Here is a 21,253-nt window from a genome sequence, read left to right as displayed (position 1 = left end):
TGTCGAGATTTGCATCTGTCTTTACTTTAAGTTCACTTTAAATCAACTTCAGATGAAGAGTTTGTAAAAGAGTCAGTGCTTTGTTAGTTTAAAACTGGGAAAATACTAACTGGATTGGATTTGACTCCAAGTACAGAGAAAGCACTAGTTGTTTCCAAAAAAAAAAAGCTTGCAATGCTTGCAACATGCTAATGATGGTCGTCTTGGTACTCCAGAACCTTCAAACTTTTGATTATTATTTTTGAGGTATCACTTCAGAACTTACTTTGATGTGAGTAAATTTATTGCTTGATAATCTCCAAACATGTTTCTGCTTTAGTTTAGTCAAGTAATTGCTAACGAAGGTACAACAAATAAAAAAAAAAATGATAAAATTGAAAAAAACAAAAAAAACACAAAACGAATTTCTAGGCGCAGCCAGGGGTTGGAGGGGATCTGGTTTGGGGACCAGAGAATTTCCTCTCTGCTCTTCTGCTCCTTGCAGATAATGTTGACCTGTTGGCTTCATACTGTAGAGTCAGGACCCCCAGGGTGCATTGGGGCGGTTTGCGGCCGAGTCTGAAGTGGCTGGGATGAGGGTCAGCACTGCTAAATCTGAGGCCATGTTCCTTACTGGAGAAAGGTACTTTGCTATATCTGGGTGGGTTGGAGTGTTCCTGCCCCAGGTGGTGGACTTTAAACCTCCAAGATAGGGGTCTTGTTCACGAGTTAGGGAAATGACAGGTGGATTGGTGCAGCTTTCGCTGTTGCGGTCTCTTTACCGGTCCGTTGTAGTGAAGACTGAGCTGAGGCAGAAAGCAAAGCTCTCGATCTTCGAATACTTCTTTATGGTCATGACCGAAAGAACAGGTCCCAAATACAAGCAGCTGACATGAGCTTTTTCCGTAGGGCGGCTCACCGCTCCCTTAGAGACAGGACGAGAAGCTCGGTCACCCGCAGAGAGCTTGGAGTAGAACCGCTTCTCATCCACATGGAGAAGAGGCAGTTGAGGTGGCTCAGGCATCTGGTTTGGATGCCTTCTGAACACCTCCCAAAGGGAGGTGTTCCAGGCATGTCCCACTGGGCTGAGGCCCAAGGAAAGACCCAGGTCACGCTGGAGAGACTGTGTCTCTCAGATGGCCTGGGAATGTCTCGGGGTCCCCCAGAGGAACTGGAAGAAGTGGCCGGGGAGAGGGAAGTCTGGGCATCCATGTTTAGACTGCTGCCCCTGCGACCCGCCTCTGAATAAGCGGATGAAAATGGATGGATGAGAACAGGAAACTGACCAAAAATCCCAGTTAAACAGTGGAAGACAAGAAATAAAAATCTAACTGGGTTACTTAAGGCTAACTATAGATCCAAAACATCAAATGCTAAAGATCTGACAACTTTACAACAATAACTTTGATGCTAAATGCACTTTATTACCTTATATTTTCCTTTCTCTTTTAGGCTGTACCTTTTTATTGTGGCAAGACAGTACAAACTTAAAATTATTTTTGGTGTCTTGTCATACTGTTAGCAATAAGGCTGTTAATAAGGATGTATAGGTGGTAAAATAGTCTGCTGCAGTCTACTTCATTTTATGGCAATAGATGGTAGATCTTTAATAAAATATAAATAATTTAACAGTATAACACAGGAAGCCCCGAATAGCGCCAAGAAATATTAAAGCATGCAAGAATGGGAAAATATTTCAATCATGGCTCTACAGCAGTGGGTCTCCCGAGTATCCAATTTCTTACAAATCATACTTTATAGTAAATGTGATGCAACACAGCGGTAAACATCCTCTGGAGCCAGCACTGATGAAATGTGTTTCTGGCCCAAAATTTCAAATGTGCTGTCTAAGTGTTTGCACTTTCAACATTGAGTTTCCTGGGAATTAAATGGTAATTTTTTTCCCTCTGAATAATATTTAATATTTCGATTTGGTCACATGCATGGTGCAATTTTTTTTCATTTAGGAGAAAACAGGAAAGCCAAAGTGTTTCTTGTTGGGACATCCTTTTTCTGTCCGATATGAAGATAAAAAAGCGTACATATTTGCATCTTTGCACAAGATTTTCACATACAAATCAAACCACTTATAAAAGTTTATGACATGACGTACAGGATCAGACTCTTCTCTTTGACTCATAAATCGCATGGATCGGTGGTCCCCAATCATTGTTACTCCAAGAGCCGGTTTAATGTATGTACCAGCCTGTAAGAGGCTAAAGAGGGTGCCAAATTTCGCCTCAAAAGTTTCCCTTTTGAGGGTCAAGTTTATCTTCATCCTCTGTAAAATATCTGCACTTGCTTTTAAATATATTGAAACTCCAGATTTTTTGTAGAAACCATCAAAATGTGATTTCGTTTTTCCCTCAAAGTGGACGCTAATCCGTCGATTTATAAGATGTGACGGACGAATACACAAAAGACGTACTAAACTAAACTAAAACTGCTATTTACCAAATATAATCATGAATGTGAACACACTGTTTGAGTACCTTTATTGGCAGCATCCTTGTAACATTGGACAGCTGGCTGCTGAGAATTATTTATTTTTATAATGGTGTGTGGGAACAACTGTTACAATACTTCCATATTTTAAGTAAAGACTCCCTTAATTTCCATAATTAATGTTCGGCACAGCTGCTTTCAATAAGGAATGAGTTGCATGTGTTGTGCAGAATCCAGTAGTTTCCAAAATAAAACTTCATTCAGAATCTGATTAGATATAAATCAGAAAAAATATAGATTGATTTCTTTTTTTTCTCCTGCAGTCTGGTACCAACTGTATCACGAACCGGTACCGGTCTGTGGCCCGAGGGTTGGAGATCGCTGGTACAGATTTCATTTAACCAAAACATCAACCTTTATATTACCGTGGACAGCCAGCACAGTCATAAAATAAGAGAGAGCACGCAAATACGAACACAGTTGAAGGGTGGAAAGAACCTGCAGATTTACTGTATTAGTTCTACTTGGCATTGTTCTATTTAGAGGTACAGTACATCTGCTGTGACCAAAATGCTGCCTTAGCAAATTCTATTAGTCCTTGACTGTGAGCCTCTCAGTATTTCTGTCAGTCATTTCTTTTTCCGGAGATAAGTGGGTGTCAAGACGAATCTTTCAGAATACATAATGAGATTGTTAGTGGTTCTTCTCTGTGATTAAAAGGAGATTGGTGTCACCCAGCATGACACAGAGACTGTGTTGATGAATCTGGAGGTTATCACATCCACTGACGTATACACTTAAGGATAGCACACATACAGAATCGCACAGACAAAAGCAACAAAAACTGTCACTCAAATCTGGTCTTGTTTCAAGCCACTTGTGTCTACAAAGAGACAACATCTAAACTGGTAACTTCTTAATAAGAAGGAAGAAGTAACATGTGATTGTGTGACTCTAGTTTTACAGAAAAAAAAAAGAACAATGCAAAAAAACAACAACACTTTGCTGGCACAAACCCAGCTGTCTGGGTAATCCAGAGTTTCCTGGCATCTCTATCTAAACAAAAGAATAAAGATGTCCAAAGGATCTCACAGACTCTGACTATGAACTCTAGGGTCCAGAGATAAGAAAATCCACTGTGTTTGATGGTTTTTATTTGGGCCTCACATACAATTCAACCACAAGGAGCCAGAAGAAAAAAAATAAATGTGTTCTCCTAATGTAAATGCAAATCAGAGGTGTCAGAAAATACAAATGGTGTCACACAGGAAGGAAAAAGCATTGTATGAAACACACAAAAACAAGTCAAGAAAGAGACTTCATAAGGTTCTCTGTGCCGAGAAATGAATGAGCAACCAGAGGTGGGAAAAGGGTCTGCTGGTTTGGATCAGGACCAGGAAAACGAGTCTAGTTTTTGATGAAATCGTCTGAATCAAATTGTCTATAAAAAGCCTGAACTGATCTGAAGTCAATATAAAAGAGAATGCACCTCACTCCTGCTAGCAAACCTCAGCCTGACAGAATAACAAACATCTTCAAGGTGTAAAGTATAGACTTCTGTGATTTTTATGCAACCATTTGACAGCTCCCAAGGCAATACCGTGGTAAATAGTAAAAAAGAGAACACAGTTTACTCTTAACAAGATAACTGTCTGTAATCAGAACTAAAAATTAGTTTCTTAGCATTAAAGTTCCACACCGATCATTTTTTGATCAATGGTAAAAGTGTTCCCAGTGGTCTTTTAATTATGATTATGCAGTTTTTAGCATAAAAAGAACATATTTACTGCAGAGCAGCAGGAGTTCATTCGAAATTGGCCTTTGTTGTGCAAATTTGTTGTGCAAAGTTGTGGGCAGGACTATTGGTGAGGGGTAAGCCTTTCCGCATTTCCTGTCATCCAATTTTTTACACTCTCTTCCGCTAGCTTACAGCCCCTCATAACCCCAATTTAACATTGCCAGTGCAACAAAAATGGTGAGCAATATCAGAGCTATCCAGCCCTAGTTTTGAGCCAGATGCCAGCTCAGACGAGGAAAACAAAGATGTACATGGATCTAATTGTCTGCAAGTGTATGCATCAGAATGGAGCATCCACTACTCATTGCTGCAAGCATTTTCCAACTGCATTTTTTCATCTGCTCTTGATTCACAATTATTTACATTGAGAAATACCCAGAAATGCAAATTTCAGCTTAATTTTCTTAATATTGAGTATGTCCTCCATCATGAGGAAAAAACCACAAGAGCATGTTAAAAACATCAAAAACACAATTTTCATCAGAGTGGGTCTTTAAAATGACAAAAACCTGTGAGACATTTCACTCCATCTTTACAGCAGGTAATCCATTCATCGCTGCAATAGCCCAGACAGATTTTTTTAAGCTAGAGTAAGTATTTTTTAAACCCAGCAAAAACACATTGTTGAATGTATTGTTATGCGTAATATATAAGTAGAATATGAATACTGACGTGTTTTTACATTGGGTGTCTGTAAATGACATTTCTTCTCGGCTGTGCTCGTGGCTGACATTAGCATTTACTGACAAGATTCAGGAGATCATTAAAAAGACAAGAATTCAATTGCCAGAGCATTTTGCTCCCTTCCAGACACTTCCAGTTGCAGGAACGCAAATGTCTCTCCCCCTCTGCAAATGTTGGCAACATCCTCTGTTTGATTGAGGAATGGGTCATTTCCCCACTCCAAAACAGAACCCACTTCTTTTTCCCCATTTCTTGTTCGATGCTCTGTGAGGGACACTAGCTTTTCTCTTCTTGTGGCAACGCATTATTGGTGAAACCTAGCAAGAGGAAAATGTCAAAAGTGTTCATGCTTCAAAGATAAAGATGTGGTTATGTAAGGTGTTGTGTGAGTTAGTCACAGTGGCAGCAATACGGCGGAGACAGACGCGCTTTTGTGCTGGTGATGTAAAACGCTGGGAAGAGTCACACGTTTGTTTTAACCTAACAATAAAGCCCAACGTGTAAAGTCATTATTTCAAGAAATAACAGGAACGCTGAAAGTGACAAAAGTCTTTAAATTTAAATTAAAGAGACTAAATAATACTGTTTAGGATCTCATTTTAATCTTATATAATTTGACGTATTATTCTTAAAAAAGTCCTTTGCTTAGCCCCCTCTTTTACTTAAAGCTTCACTAATCTCATTCTCCCAACCCTCAGCAAAAAGTAGTACATCTTAAGTTTATTTTATTACGTGAGTAGTAAAGTAAAGTAAAGTAAAAGTGTATTATAAAAAGTGTATTATAAACCATGTACATGTAGTGTAGGAAATCTACCAACCAATCTAACTAAATACATCTTCAGACTAAATTAAAACCTTTTAAGTTTACAATACATAGAAAAAGTAAACTTCAAGTGTACTGCCTCACTTTAAGTATAGACTAAGTATACTTGCGGGACACTTACATATCCTACATTTTGCTAAGAGAAATTACATTTTGCAAGCATTTTCACAAAACAAGAAAAAAAGTCAACTATTCGCTTCGATCTCTCTTAGTTGTTCAACAGTTTGCTTCACCAACTAATGTTGCCTTTCTGGAAATACAGAGAAACGAGATTTAACTGCCCTGTTGTTGGATGCTATCATACAATATTCTTTTGTGCAGGTCTTTTGTTAACAATAGGACAAAAGTACACTTTAATCTGAAACAATTGGATTTCAATCTTTAGATCACATTTGGAACAACAACAACTTTACTGCAGGATTTTAGCTCTTGAAATAAAGTAAATCATGATTGCTCTCTACTTTGCTTTGCATCAGCAGATTGAATGTGACCATTTTCTGTGGAACGTCATTTAATTAATTTTTGCAGTTACATTTCAGTTTTGGTAATATTTAACTTTAGTTCTTTGATATTTCCTGTTAAAACCGTTTAATATATTATATTAAATCTATTAAAACTGCCCAGGTAATGTGTCAACCAGCTCTGAGGCTCCTCTTCCTCAGAGAAGGTTGCTGCAAAGAGCAACATTCCATGACGGTAAAAATTTTAGTCAGATTTCCATTAACTTTGAGAATATTGTAATTCTGTAGTTATTCATTATGAGATTAATGTTTTGTCATAAAAAAGTATCGTATAAATGCTTTTGTAGAAATAAAGCTGCACACATAAAAGTCAGACTAGCTATAATTGGACATTTCAACATTTATAGTTGGCCTGGAAAGCTATATTGCCTGGGCTCTGAAAAATACACATGCATATATATCAGGATCACTTAAAGCAACAAGACGTAACTATTATTACAGGTGCTCTGATTTTGTTCACAAGCAGCAGGTTTTCTCAAATCCAATTCATCCTATCGCTGCCAAAACCGACTGGAATATGTCTGTTGTACAATTTCCACCACTCTCACTCAGAGTTGCGTAACAAATCTCCTCTCGATTTGAGAACTTCAATTGATGCGAAAAGCAGCACAAATAAATGATAAGATGCACACATGAAGGCAGCCGTGTTGCTCTGGGAATGCAGCTCTGTTTTCTATAGTGCTTCAGCTAGTTCTGAGGATGAGTTTACGTTGTCAGATCTCCCAGAGAACTTGTAATTGAGAATGTTTCTGCTTGTCAACTCCTGGGAAGTGTAGCAAAATTCTTATTTTACTTCCTGCTGGAATTGGTCCATCCAACACACCTCTCTTTTGATGAGTGGTTCCATGACTCAGTAGTTTCGACCTTGAAACACTGTGATGTGTTTTGATATCTGCAAACATTCGTTTCTCTGTTTTTAATCAACATTTTTAAAAATAATTAGAAAAAAGAAAGAATTGGGCAAGTGATTACTGTTGTTTTAGCACTGCATTTATAGCCCAATTACATCTGATAGGACTTCTGCAAGGTTTTTCAAGTGTTGACTTGAGCGTTTTTGCTCTGCAGCATTGCTACAGCCCCTCCATCTGTTGCGGTGATGGCCATGCACCTGGCCATCATGTAGAATCCACTGCTCTGCATCAGCTCTGGCGAAGAATCAATGCAGAGTTGCAGATGTGAGCAAAACCTGCAGAGGACACACACATGCGCTCCTTCTCTGCATGCGCTTGATCGCGCCTCCACTGCAATATCATAAAACAGAGGATTCCCACTAAGACAGCGCTTTGCCTGAATGTAGGCAATGAAAAGATCGCACCACTGAGAGTGTTAGAAGTTAAAGCACCACAATCCACCAACCATTCTCTTTAAATAGCCTTTTACAACATGATCAACCAGGGAAAGGAGGAGTTTTATTTGGGTGAAATTCATCGTTTGCCCTCAGGAAATACATAATCTCTCACTGTTTTTTTCGCAAAATGTATGAGGAAAATGTTCCTGAAAAAGTTTGTATTCTGTGGACTCACTGTTTTTTTAATTGATTCATTCTTTCCTTCATTTAAAAACCTCACTGTAGAAACGTGTTAGTCTGATGCCCAGCATGTCGTGTCTCAACAAAAGCAGATGGAAAAGACAAGCTTTACTTACGATCTCTGAATGCACATTGTACAACAGATCCTCTTCTTTAGCAGGCGACTGCCAAAACACATGGGCAGCAGACACTGGTGCGTGGACCTGTTGAGGGACAAATACGCAGGAAAAGTCTTCAGTTTTCATTTGTTAGTAAAGCTATTTGTGTTTTATAAATGCAAAAATCAAAATACAGAAAACAATGCAAACGGTTTCTCATGAAGTCTTAGCACGTAAAATATACAGAGAGACTTTGAGGTTGTTGAGTGTAGCATGTGCACTGAATGTTCAACTCATTTGTAATGCAGCTTTAAGTCACTTCTCAGTGTTTATAGTTGGCTTCATGTTGGTAGTTTGCACAAGGGTAAAGTCACGTGGTATCCACATGCTTTAATTTGAAAAGTTTCTGTACTTTTGTGGAACATTTCCTCAATGCTCCTTTTAGAAACTGACAAGTGTAAGCAGTTTGGCAAAAATATTTAACACATAATTTTATTAAAGGCCCACTCCAATGAAAACTGTGTTTTTAACATGTTTCTCTGGCATTTTTCTTATGATGGAAGACATATATTGAGAAAATTAAGCTTGAAATGACATTTCTGAGAATCAAATCGCTGTGAATCAGGAGCAGATGAAAACATCTCGTTGGGAAAAGATCTGACGTAGGTGCGCCAAGCTCCCTGCTCCGCTCCATTCTGATGTATTCACTTGTAGAAAATAGATCCACGCATGTCTTTGTTTTCCTTATCTGAGATTGCCTCAGGCTCGAAACTGTACAGGTAGACAGCTCCAATATTGCTCGCCATTTTAGTTGTACCGGTAATGTTGGATTGGGGTTGTGAGGGGCTGTAAGTTAGCGTGAGAGAGCGTAAGCAAAGGTATTATAGGAAGTTTAGCAGGCTTACTCTGGCAACAGTCCCCCCCCCACAACACAGAGGCGAATTTCGAATGAACTCCTGCAGAATCTATGTCCTGAAAAACGACAGGATTTGTTGATTGTGTAATTAGAGTGAAGCTTTAACCCTTGTGCTATCTTAGATGACCCCACCCTTCCATTGATGTGTTCTCCCTACCATGACAAAAGTGGATAAAGAGGATTTCATGTAATCCATGGACACCAGTGAAGATCACAAATCATTGAAGAAAAAAGGTTCAGTGCACTGACTTGTGGGGTCTAGATGACCCAACTCCCAATGTTAAAGTGCCTAGGACAGCACAAGGGTTACAGCAGCAGAGACATTTTTCCTTACACATTTACTAAATAACTCGAGTGAAGCCCATCCACTGCTGCTTTTGCTAGATAAAGCAGACATAATTGATTAACCCTGGAAATTGAAGCTGATTCCATTTGCTTCTCTTCTACGTACGTGAACTCCGAAACCTCAGACACCTTCCAGGTACTGGATTGGACTGGATGGATTCATCAACTTTGCACTGAAATACCACTGAGCATGAGTTGTACTTGCATGTGCACGCCCCATTTCTCTGTATTTCCACAAACAGGCTTTTGGAGGCACAACAGTCGGTGGTACTATTCCTGAGCTCTGCTATCAAAAATAGTGCTTTGACAAAACCTTAAAACACATAAGAAGATGCATTCATTTGTAAGTGACAGGTAAAATAGACCTTTAATGTCTTAAAAATAAAAAAATATATTTTAGTTACATTTATGTATTTTAATGTATATATTGTTTGTTGTTATAAGATCTTTTATGATTGCTCTTTTTCCCAGTCTTTGTTTGCTGCAATTTGTTTCAGGTTTCATGTTGAGCATCTATTTAGTTTGAATTTCGTTGTGTTCTCATGGTCTAACAAAGCAGTCCCTAATGTTCAGTAAAAGAAAATCCATTATTTATAGCCTTCCAACTGTCTGTTTGTTCTGCATCTTGGTTCTCCACCTGCGCCCATCATGACAGAAGAACTATGCTTCAGGCCATTTCAAGGAATCCCAATGAATCCTGGTTCTTGGAAGAAGAAGAAGATAAGACAGAAGTGCTGCCTGAGGATTTTGCCAAGCAGGATCCCCTAAGATTTTCTTTTATTCACGTAATTGTTGTCGTTTAGTCTTGTTTTTCTCCGTTCAGAGAAAAAAAAAACTTTCAGTTGATTTCTTTCTAATCCCAATTTGTCCTAATGTGTTCAGTTTCTTGTCTGTGAAGTATGTTGTTTTTGTAGATCTTGAAATACTTACATACTTACACAACAGAGATGACAAAATATGGAGCGTGATGGACAAAAAGTTGACTAAAAAAGCGAGATGAAAAGGGACAAATCAGTTCTAAAGATATGAAAAAAACAAACTAAAGGTATATTTTTTTTTTCTGAAACTGAGTCTAGATTCTACAGTATGGCTGAACTACAAGAAATTACCTTTTCTGGTATTTTTGCCACTTAACCTGTGTCGACTAATGTTGTATTTTGTGTTTTCAAAAATCTCCCAAGATTGCAGCAACATAAACTCTCAACTACTCGCACCCAAAGCTGCTTTTAAGTTGATTGCATAAACACTTCACTACTGTAAAGAGTTGCATATCAACGCTAAGCTGCTGCTCTGTGCTTCAGAACGAGCAGGAATTATGTTTATGCATAAACTGGTAAAGAGTTACAGTAGTTGAAAGAATGTCAACACTGAAGCTATACATTTACATTTAGCTTTAAATGAACAAAAATGGCTAGAAATGAGCTCTTCTGAGGGAATCATCATCATCCTCCTTCTAAAACTAAAAGAAAATAGGGAGGACTTTTACACCAAAGTCTAAGAGAATTTTGTCAAAAAGGAGATGCGTAGGCTAATTGGTAACTCTTAATTGTTGTTGCATTGGGGGGCATGCTGTTTACATTCTTCCTTGATCCAAGACGTACCTGCTATGTATGGTGTGTAAAGAAGGCTGATACGCAATATGAAACACATTCTGGAGCTGGCAAACATATTGGGTTCATTTAATTAAATAAATCTGACTCCGAAAGAGTTACTGCCCCACCAGTCACAAACCTCATAACACATCAGTGTGTTGCATTTGTTCATAATGAATTCCAACATCCAAATTGTAAATTAATATAGTGTGGATCTTCCATTGGTAATTCATAGTAGTACAGGCTTCAGCAATAATGAAAACTAGGAGGCATTTAAAATCAAATGGGTTAACCATCACAATGGTCTTAACACACAGACCTTAATCAGATTCTTTAGGTTGGAAATGAAATGTGCCAGCAGGTACTTGAAACTTGAACCAAGTTACAAAGATTTTCTGCAGTCAGGGTCCCAACAGCTTAATGTCTAAAAGTACAATGGAACATATAGACTCACAGAGCCCCACTGCTTTTGTTTGCTCAAACACAAATAAATGAAACACGGGAAAAAAACAAAAACAACTCAAGAGTTTAATTTGTGCCTATATTTGCTTTTTCACCCAAAAGCTTTTCAAGGCAACTTAATTACAGATAAGACTGTTAAGTATAATTAGGGGAACTCTGACTTTTCTTTTTCTGAGCAACCCACTCTACTTATCGCATGACTTAAAGAAATTGTAGTTATTCATTTAAAAAGTATTTTTTCGGTCGGTCCACCGGCAGCCGACCCCAGACTGCGCAGGGTCCGGACATCGGGGGGCACGAAGCGCTCGTTCCCGGCGCCCCCGGAAAGGAGCTCCCTCTCGGAGGGAAGGGAGAGGCGAGGAGAACGTGGAGCAAGGGCGGAGCGCAGAGGCGTCCGCACGTTGCACCGGGCATCCGCGGAGCAGCCTGTCGGTCCTGTTTGCGCTCCAAAGCCTTCTCTGGAGCAAAACACCATCTATGCATGACGTAAAACTAGAGTAGATCGGATTGGACTGTTTACATGCACAACGATCGGATCCACAATCGGCATAACCCACCTAACTCGATCGGAAAAAAATTCTGAACCGAACGAGTCTGGTCGGGGCAGACTATTCCGAACGGCGTGTTTACATGACGCATCTTTCTTCCAATCAGGCGTTCTATCTGATTACTTTTGTCCATGTAAACACAGCTAGTGACGTCTTAACTGACCAGCACAGAGACAATCATGGATGTATAAACTGGTCTAATCTAGACTAATGGGGATTCCAAATCCCACATCTATCTCTTGTACAGTCAGTGGCTAAGAACCCCACAGACAATGGGTCGGTACACACCAAGAGAGTTAACAAGATAAGCTGCAAATTAAGCGGGCCAAGAGTGAAGAAGTAACAAGAAAGGGGCTGGAACTGATCATGAAAGAATCAGGACAACCTAAGCAAGCCTTATTAAAAAGAAATAAGGCATTAATTTAAATGATAATTCATCTGTTACTACAACATTTTGAATAAAAAGTATTTACTTCTGATACTGGTATGTGTTCTGGAGAAAATGGAAAAACCTTTACTGTTGAACAAATTACTCCTAGCAACAATTAAGAGTTACCAATTAGCCTACGAAGCATGTTTTTGGACTGTGTGAGGAAGCCGGAATGCCTGAAGAAAACTCAAGCATGCATGAGGAGAACATGCAAACTCCACACAGAACAGGGACTGTTATGCCAAGGACCAAGCCGGGATTAAAACCAGGCCTTCTTTTATGGGGCGAGAACGTTCACCACTATGCCACCATGCAGCCTACATGATGAAGCTTCTCACATTTAATTTTACTTTGCAGAGTGAAAGATTTTGGTGCAAAGCTCAGACATTTCCAGAGTCCATGAATGCTTTGTCTCTGGAGGTGACTCATTATCTTCTTTTTATCTGTCTTAGTACTTGTCAGGTCGCATTTCCTTGGAGACTCTTAGTATTTAAGAGTAAAATTTCAGCATCTATTAACCCGACTTCTTTTTTAAATTTTAGCTCCTCTGTTTTTCCATCGTGGACACACACTCTTCTTTTTTGACCTGTGCATGCACACCTCTGCCGCCACCTTCACTCCTTCCACCTGGGATTTTCTCTGTTCCATGTGCAAACACACCAAATTCTGTGCTCTTTAGGAGGGCTGATTGCATCAGCTGATATTTAGAGAAACAACAATCCTGCTGCCCTTTTTAACCCGGACCTTCACAATAGTTTAGTCACCTAATCGCAAAAAAACTGCTGCCGCATTCTGTTTTCTCTGCAGAACCCCACTTTTGTCATCTTTAATTAATGGGTACCATATTGCTCATCACATTCATATATCAACACAACACCCACTAGGAAGACATCTGTTGTGTTACTATGGTTACATCACGAGATGTCTCACCGCAGTCATTATTTGTAATTAGAACTCATTTGCCCGTTTGCCTTTGCCTTGATTTTAACAAAAAGAGGAGAAAAAGGGAAAACCTCTTCAGATATTCTTATGAATACCTAAACAGATGGACATTTGTAGATCAAAAGCTAAGTTTTATGTAACCTCATTCTAACTTATTAGAATCAGAATTTTGATCTGCAGCTTCCACCATTTTGGATTGTGATCACATATTTGTGTGTTCTGAATTAAATCCTCCATTGTGATGTAGTCTTACACAGCTAACTTATATGCATGTCCCTTATCTGACTAAAAATCTAATTTGACACACACTCACTCTTTTTAAATATTAAAAATCAGGCTATAAGAAAAACACCCAACTTTTCAGGCAATCTCCCAGCCAACTTAAGGGTATTATATTATCAAAAGGTTTTGTTTTTGCAACTTTTTTTTATTCGTGTGGTTGTGGCTATTGTTTGTGGAAAAGATTTCAATTCAAAATGTACTTTACAAAATGTGTCTACTGATTTACACAAGGTAAATTTAATGATTTTAAGACCTTTTTAAGAATACTTAAAATCTAATTCAAGTCTATATGTACAAAGAAAATGAAACAAACAGCTAAAATCTGCTGCTTCTAGCTCTACACATGCAATTCCACTGCCTTGATCCCCATTTTACCAAATGAAATAACTTCCAGCAAACCGTGCCGTTTGCTTCACAAGGATTTCTACAAACTGCAACGAATAACTCCTGTTTTCAAGTAATTTCCCACTTGAATTTGGACTTTCCCATTTTCCCACACCGATGAGCTTGAGCAATTTTTTTTTCTTTGAGCGTGAGCTAATTACGAGCTGAAGTTAAATAATCTATGACCACTTCACAACCTCATGACACAATGCATCCTGGAAATATTTGTGTGTGTGTGGGTGTCTGTGTGAAAAAATAAAGATTCATTAAAAAATTGAAAATTAAAAGTTTGATCACTTACAGTTCAACATCTGCAATGTAGTTTTGAAAAGAAAAAGTGTGTTTGTTTGTGACAGGAAGTCAAATAACATTGACGAGAAAAATTAAAGATCCATTAACACGAACTGAAGACTATTATTGCGTTTTAAGGCTTTCTTTGACTTTAATTAAATGTAAGATTTTTTAAGGATTTGCAGCCACCTTGCTAAAGACATAAAACTGGCGTAAAATGTTCCACCGTCACACTTCTTCACAGTTTTGACACTTTTGAAGAGCCACTTTTATCAATCGTTTTCCACATCAGGCTTGAAAGCCTTGAATCACAGACTCTAACTTATAAGTAATGCAAAGTTTAAAAAATTAATTCTGTATGTGGATTTGCCTCCAATATTACTTTACTAAGAAAAAAAACTAAATTTGGTGGGTTTATTTCTTCACTTACAGGTGAAATGTTAATTTAAACATAATGTTACCACTTCCAAAAACACCAGATATAACTTTAAATCATTTAAAGAGGATCCATTGGAGGGCAAGACTGGTGCCAGCATTCATGCTCGAATAGCAAATCTTAAAGTGGCTGCGGTTGAAAAAAGCTCGTAGTTGGGTCTCGGAATCGAGCTGGCGTATGAGACAACATATTCTGTGACTGAAAAAAAAAAATAGATTTATACTAGGAAGATACAGAGAAGGAGGGTCTAAGGGCAGGGATTTCCAGGGGCGGTTTTGCTTAGTTAAGCAATTAGCTATTATTCATATTTTATGACTGATTCTATGTTTTTGTACAATTATTGTTGGGAAGCTTGTTGAGACAACTGTTTCATGATATTGGGCTTTTTAAATAAAATTGAATTGAATTGAATTTTCAAGGTATTGTTCAAAGCATTATTACCCTTAGAAATGTCTATATTGATGGAAAATCCTAATTTAAATGTGTACATTTTGTACTCTACATGTTCACTAAAGAATTTACGTAATACGTCTTCAAGGAAAACTTAAAAACTTTCTGGAAAATTTGGGTTAAAGTACCAACATCATTGTCAGAAGTTAATGGTGGGTGGAGCCTGTCCAGGTGCTGACCAATCACAGCTCAGGAGACAGCCTCTTAGTTTCTGTTTTGCACTGAATCACATCAGTATTCAGAAGCAAACTGGACTTTGAGATCGATTCCACGAGAACCTTAAATGAATTATTGAGCAGCTGTTCACAGAAGACATGCAGCTCATTTGCAGTTACACACTTCTTTATGTTTAATTGCTCCATCTGGAATTTGTCTAAACAATCTATAAGCAGAATACCTTTCAACAGATATGATGGATAAAATACCAAAAAATGATCTGAAACTGTAAATCATGCAGCTTTCTAGACCAATTTTTAAAACATTTTTTATTTCCTCAAAAGCATTTTAAATGTGTCTGCATACTGCTTCCTTTTAAAAATGACCTAGTTCTCTTCCTGTGCATCCTTCAATGTTTTTACCTCAATTGTCATTCACTATAACCGCCCACTAATGGACACTTTAACAGGAATATTAAAGGGGGAAATGATGGTTAAACAATTCAGATATATTTATCAAACCTATTGGCCATTCAATTTTTTTCATTAGCACAAATGATTCAATGGAGGAGTCTCAGGAAAGGTGTCAGCTAAAAGCTCATAACGTTTGTCAGGCAGGATGATAAGGCCGGTAATTGCTTAAGGTCTTGTTGCAATGTGCATCCTAATGCTTTCAGAGACTTAGTGTGAATAAAAGCAGATTTTTAGCATTAATAAAGACGTGGTTGTGGCTCATGCCGCTGCAGAATGGAGAAGAACAGGATGGAAAATATGACATTTGGTTCTGGATGTTTACAATTAAGTGTCCACATTCACTGATATCTCAGTGGTCCAGCTGTTTTCACATTTCTAAAATTAGAAATGCGTGTGTTGTGGCTGGGTAAAGCAGTGCAGACACACACACACACACCCCGACTGGTGTGTTCTCTTTGATCATATCGTTGTTAGATGTTCTTTTTGGCAGCCAGCACAGTTATGCTGTTGATGCAAAGCTGCAGGTTGGCCTTTTCTCAATGTGTCTGTAACTGTAGCACACTGAGGGTAAGAGAAAAAGAAAAACTGCTAATTAGGATGATCCCCGGGGGTTCTCTTAATCCAGCTTTTACCCAGTGGAAATGAGAGTTTGATACGTCTGCCGACACCACAGGTATCCCGTGAAATTATAAAACTCCATTTGTCCAGATTCATTCAATTACATAACCTGTCATTAAGAAACTAAATGAAGCTTTATGAAAATATATAGACAGTACAAGCAGAAAGATGTCAGGTTTGGACATTTAACATATAATTAAACTGGAAGGTCAATTTCCAACTATTGATAGTTTTTTATATATAATCTAGATTTTAAAATAAGATGAAATCAGTTATTTGCAATTTAATTTAATGGAACTGTACTAATTACTGTTTGAGTGTTCCAAATAGATGAAGGGCATCAGTTTATCTTTATCAGCTTTTTTTTATTATCTGTCAAATTTCAACTTTCAATTTACTTATTTTGTCTGTCAGTCATTTCTTCAAAGCATTTTTCTGATTAGTTTAACTGAAGCTTTTGTTTAAATGAAGATTCTAACTAATGAAAATAACGAATACCTGATCAATGGATTGTCAGCATCAGCATGGTGATGATAAAAACAAGATAGTGGCATAAAGAAATCGTATTTTATTGTTAATTTTATATACAGTCAGGACAATGAATAAAATGAATTGTACTTGCAATAAAAGCAAAAAAACATGGGAATTTAAAAAACACTTGGTTTATCTTTAATTTAAAAATCTGATAAAACCATGGAAGGGTTCACCTTTTTTGAATTAGTATTTTAAACATTACAGTTTGCTGTGTCCTCCTAAATGACTTAGTGAACAAGCAGTTTAAAAATTCTTTTTTGTGTACTTATCAGATGTTTAATGGTTAAAAAAAAGGTCATTTAAGTTTTTAGGCAAATTTTTTTAAAATCAGCTTGAAAAAAAGACTATTGTATACTGACTTTAAATTATTTTTATTGCCCTCAAAGCTTTGGGGATAAAGAAGTATGATTTCATTATGTGAGACATTTCTGTGCTTGGTTCATATTGGACAGGACCATGTAGGGCCTGGAGCCATTCCCAGCTTTCACCCGACAAACATGAATAGGGTGCCAGTCTATCACAGGCATACATGCTCTGACTCGGTGCTGCAGACACAGTTCTACAACCACTGGGACATGTTTTGGAGTCAGAGGGAGAACAAAATGAGAAAAACATGACAAATTAAAGCAGAAAGAGATTTGAGTTACACCACAAAGGAATAGCTTGGTCTCAACTAACTTATTAGATATTAAACAAGCTGCAGATACTGCAAATAATAATACTAATGATAAAAATGTTTGCTTTTTGTGATATTGTAGTATTTATTTGTAGTTCTGCTCTTATCATTCTTGCTAAAGTTTCCAGCCATCCTCATTCACATTAACAGACTTTATCCCCAGTTGCCCAACTGAACATACTGTATGAGTTGACTTTCATTAACTCTTTGGCAGATTTCCCACTACCTTAATCGCCTTAGTCTTTTCCTGACGACTAATCTGTACATCTTTATTTCTTTGCCTTTTACTGCGCGTGGCTTGGAGCTTTTCCATCCCTGCAGTCTTACCCCTCACCGGGTTTATTTAGGTTTACAGCCATCAACGATAAGCTTCCCCTATCTGTGTCTGTGAGTCGTGGGTTTGTGTCGCTGAGGTGTGACAGTGAAGCGTGACGCACCTGGAGTTGCAATTCAAACCTATTGTGGCACAGAAGGCACAGGGAGCAGACTGCAGTACTGTTTACATCAACTAATTTGAAGGGTTTTAGATTTAGGAATTTGGTCCAGGATTTTAAACGCGTTTGTGTAAAATGTAAAGTTAAAATGACTGCAAAATAAATTTACAAAAGACTTAAGTTAGTAGAGCATTAACTTGCATGTATTTGTAAGATCTTAACCAGAAATCATTGAATTCAAGTTCAACTCAAATGCCCTGCTAACCAACAGAAAACAGGACGGTACAAAAGACAACGACCTTTGTGTACCCTTTCCCTCCAACTGTGGTGTGTTAATTTGTCTTTAGGGGCCTCCAGTGCTGCATGAAATGAACAACAATGTCAAAATCAGGAACTGTTCAGGACATGTGCACTCATCTTCTTCCCTCTTTTTCACTTTGGAAGTAAATGTACCTCTGCAAGCAAAAATACCCAACTGATTTCTCTTCATGTCTATACTTAATTCTACAGCACATTCAGATCCCACAAATAACAGCCAGATCCATAACTTAGAGGCACATTTTTTTTTCTAATCTTGTACTCAATTAGCCTTTAAATACCTCCCCCACCCCTCCAGGAACTCCTAAAACAGTAGTCATCACAAACATGCTGAAGCCAAACTGTTTTGCCTTAAAGACAAGCAGAATGAATGATAAAAGTCTCATTAGGATGTTTATTTCGAGGTCTTTCACATACAGTGCAATCATAGATGATAAAAAGCTAATGAAGGAAAAGTAAAGCCTGAAGGGAGACTTTGAACAGGACAGTGGGCTACTAATTAAAATAAACTTTTCACAAAATCAACATGTTTGTGTAAATGAATTGATATTTGCTTTTGTTTGAATTCTGCTTATAATTACATCCAGGTAGAGCACATTTACTGGGGCTTTGGGTTGCCTTTATGCTACCTGGTGATTGAAGAGTCTGACCAGCTGACCAGGAACATTTCTAAGTTATATGGTTAGAACACACCAGAAAACGTGATAAAATGTGTGAATCTGGATGTTTTTTTTGCCAGGGAACATAAAATCAGATCAGATTTTTTTAGTGAAAGTCTAAGCAGCTGTTATCACGCTAACAGCAGGCAGAAATCCAAACTAAGGAATTTGTGAAATTGGATCCTAAGGCAGCTTACAGTAAATAAATGAAAGCTTTTACAGCTAAACCAGCAAGGCTGTTTTTTTTTTTGCATTAAAACTAACTCTTATATTACTTGCATTTTTTCCATAAATAAGGAGATTAATAAATTGAGCAGCAAATATTTATTGATGTCCCTTCATCAAACTTTGAAATGAATGTTTTTGGAGTGCTTTGACCAGTGGTGGTGCTAGAGCATTTCATAGGGGGGCTGGAAGGGGAACACCGGATTACAGGGTACATGAGAACAGCAGAATGGAAGACTATTGCAAATGAAAGAATCAAACGCAGTAGCAAAAAAAAATTAAAAAAAAGGTGCCAAAATTCTTGAAACCCGGACAACTTTACAGCACACACAGGACAGGGGCGTAAAGAATAATTTGAGTGGCTTTCGTTTAAAAATATTGCTTTTGTAATTTTCGCGATGCTTAAAGAAGCTTTCAGTGATAATTTCTTTATCTGTTTCTTAATCTGTGTTAAATCATACTAGAATTGACTCAAAAATTGGGAGGCAAAAATATTGCTTGGAAAACCTCAATAGTCAAATCCTAGAGAATATCCAATCTGACTCTTACAAACAGTTTGTGGAAAGTCTCCTTTTTGATTCAGATCAATGAAAAGACATGTTCATTAAAGCAGAAATAAAAAGAGGATTTATTTTCAAGTTTCTGGCCTTTAAATGACTTTTTTTTCCAGTAGTGTCACTCTGAATTTTACTGTGTTCCTGAATAAATCAGAAAGCCACATTGTAAGGAGGAAGTGGCGGGAAAAGGGCAAAGGAGCAACACATTAAATGTTGCTTTTGATCTGGATCACTTTCTTTAAAAATGCATTATAGGACGTTGACTGTGATGGAGGACTGCACTTTCTCTGAGAGCACTTCTAGTCTAAATCTGTTTCGTTTGAATGCCCAGCCTGAAGGCAAATGGCATATTAAATGACTTAAGTACTGTTTTAAATCTTTGTAAGAAAAAAAAATACACTGCATTGGTTTATCCCCCCAAAAAATCATCTTCCTTTCATAAAGATAAAATCTTACCAAAATTGAAGGTATAATATCTTTAATTTTCTAAACTAAAGAAATAATTTTGTTGTGTAAAATGTTTATTTGCTAAGCAGCATATATTTTTACTAGAAAACGAAATTACTAACAGTCAAATGCCTCAAATAAAATACAACAACAAAAAGAGACTTCTTTTGTGAGATTCTGTCACAATAGTACCATCTGTGGAAAGGCAGTATGGTCTCACAACTGTCTTATGAATGTATTTTACTGCCCTTATAGTACAAACTTAGTGCATCACAGGCATTTCTTTCTAAGAGCCCATTTTCACTGGTAGCTGCACACAAACAAACCTGCTCTGGAATCCTTAGTGCAACCAACTAGAGCCCATCCTGAGTTACAAGAGAAAACTGTCCTAAATGATCTTAGCACCAGGAGCTGAGAATTAAGCCCCAGTTTAGACAGATAGTGACCAGTGCGTGCCCAAACCCCGCCTGGCACTCAAAGTTATAAGACTGCCCCTTTTCCAATGTTCCAAGTTTTTGTTGTGAATTAAAATATCATATTTTCTGAACTATTGAATGGTCTGTGTGCGATTGTTATTAAGGCACACCGAACTGTGGCAAATGGTAAATGGCATATACTTGTACGCTTTTCCACCTTCCTCAAAGGCCCAAAGTGCTTTACAGTCACAGTCACATTCACCAATTCACACACACATTCACACACTGATAACGACTTCGCTGGCAAGCACTGGCGCCTACCTTTCACCGGAGACAAGGTGGGGTTCAGTGTCTTGCCCAAGGACAATTCGACATATGGGCGGGCATGGCGGGAATCATACCTGCAAACTTCCCATCAGAGGTCGACCGCCATACCATGGACTATAAGGTGCAGTGAGCAAGACAAAACAGCCAGAGATAAGTCAGTCAGTCAGACTTTCTTCGTTGCGTTCTGTAAATTTTGTTGCTGACGCGCAACACTTTAGCTATGTTAGCGTTTGCAGATAAAAAACAGACTGATGTCAAAAAAATGTCACTGAAACAAATGTCACTGTGACTATGCTAACTTCTAACCTAGTTAGTAAAAAAAAACACAGTCAAACACTGCTACACTCTTCTTGGATTCAGCCAAAATAACACTTAACCTTAACACTTAAGCTAGGAACTTTGTAAAAATCCGACTGACAAAACTCACTTTAACATCATCAATCACAGCCGGAAATTAAT

At 37.9% G+C, this 21,253-nt stretch overlaps 1 protein-coding gene across 7 annotated transcripts in view; it reads right to left on the bottom strand.

Moving 5' to 3' along the window:
• The window catches only part of frmpd3 (FERM and PDZ domain containing 3), a 113,602-nt gene that overhangs the window by 50,687 nt on the left and 41,662 nt on the right, over window positions 1–21,253 (bottom strand). For 5 of the 7 annotated variants that reach the window (XM_020706655.2, XM_020706654.3, XM_078954296.1 and 2 more), the window contains one exon: window positions 7,895–7,981. The exons of the other annotated variants lie outside the window; for them this stretch is intronic. The gene's annotated coding sequence lies outside the window, so the exon portion shown is untranslated. The remainder of the gene's footprint in view (window positions 1–7,894; window positions 7,982–21,253) is intronic. 7 annotated transcript variants of the gene reach the window in all.

The sequence above is a fragment of the Oryzias latipes genome, chromosome 10 (assembly GCF_053564925.1).
Source record: "Oryzias latipes strain Hd-rR chromosome 10, Olatipes_Hd-rR_3.1".
Classification (NCBI taxonomy): Eukaryota; Metazoa; Chordata; class Actinopteri; order Beloniformes; family Adrianichthyidae; genus Oryzias; species Oryzias latipes.
The sequence above is the reverse complement of the archived record's forward strand: the minus strand, read 5'-3'. Positions and strand labels throughout refer to the sequence as shown.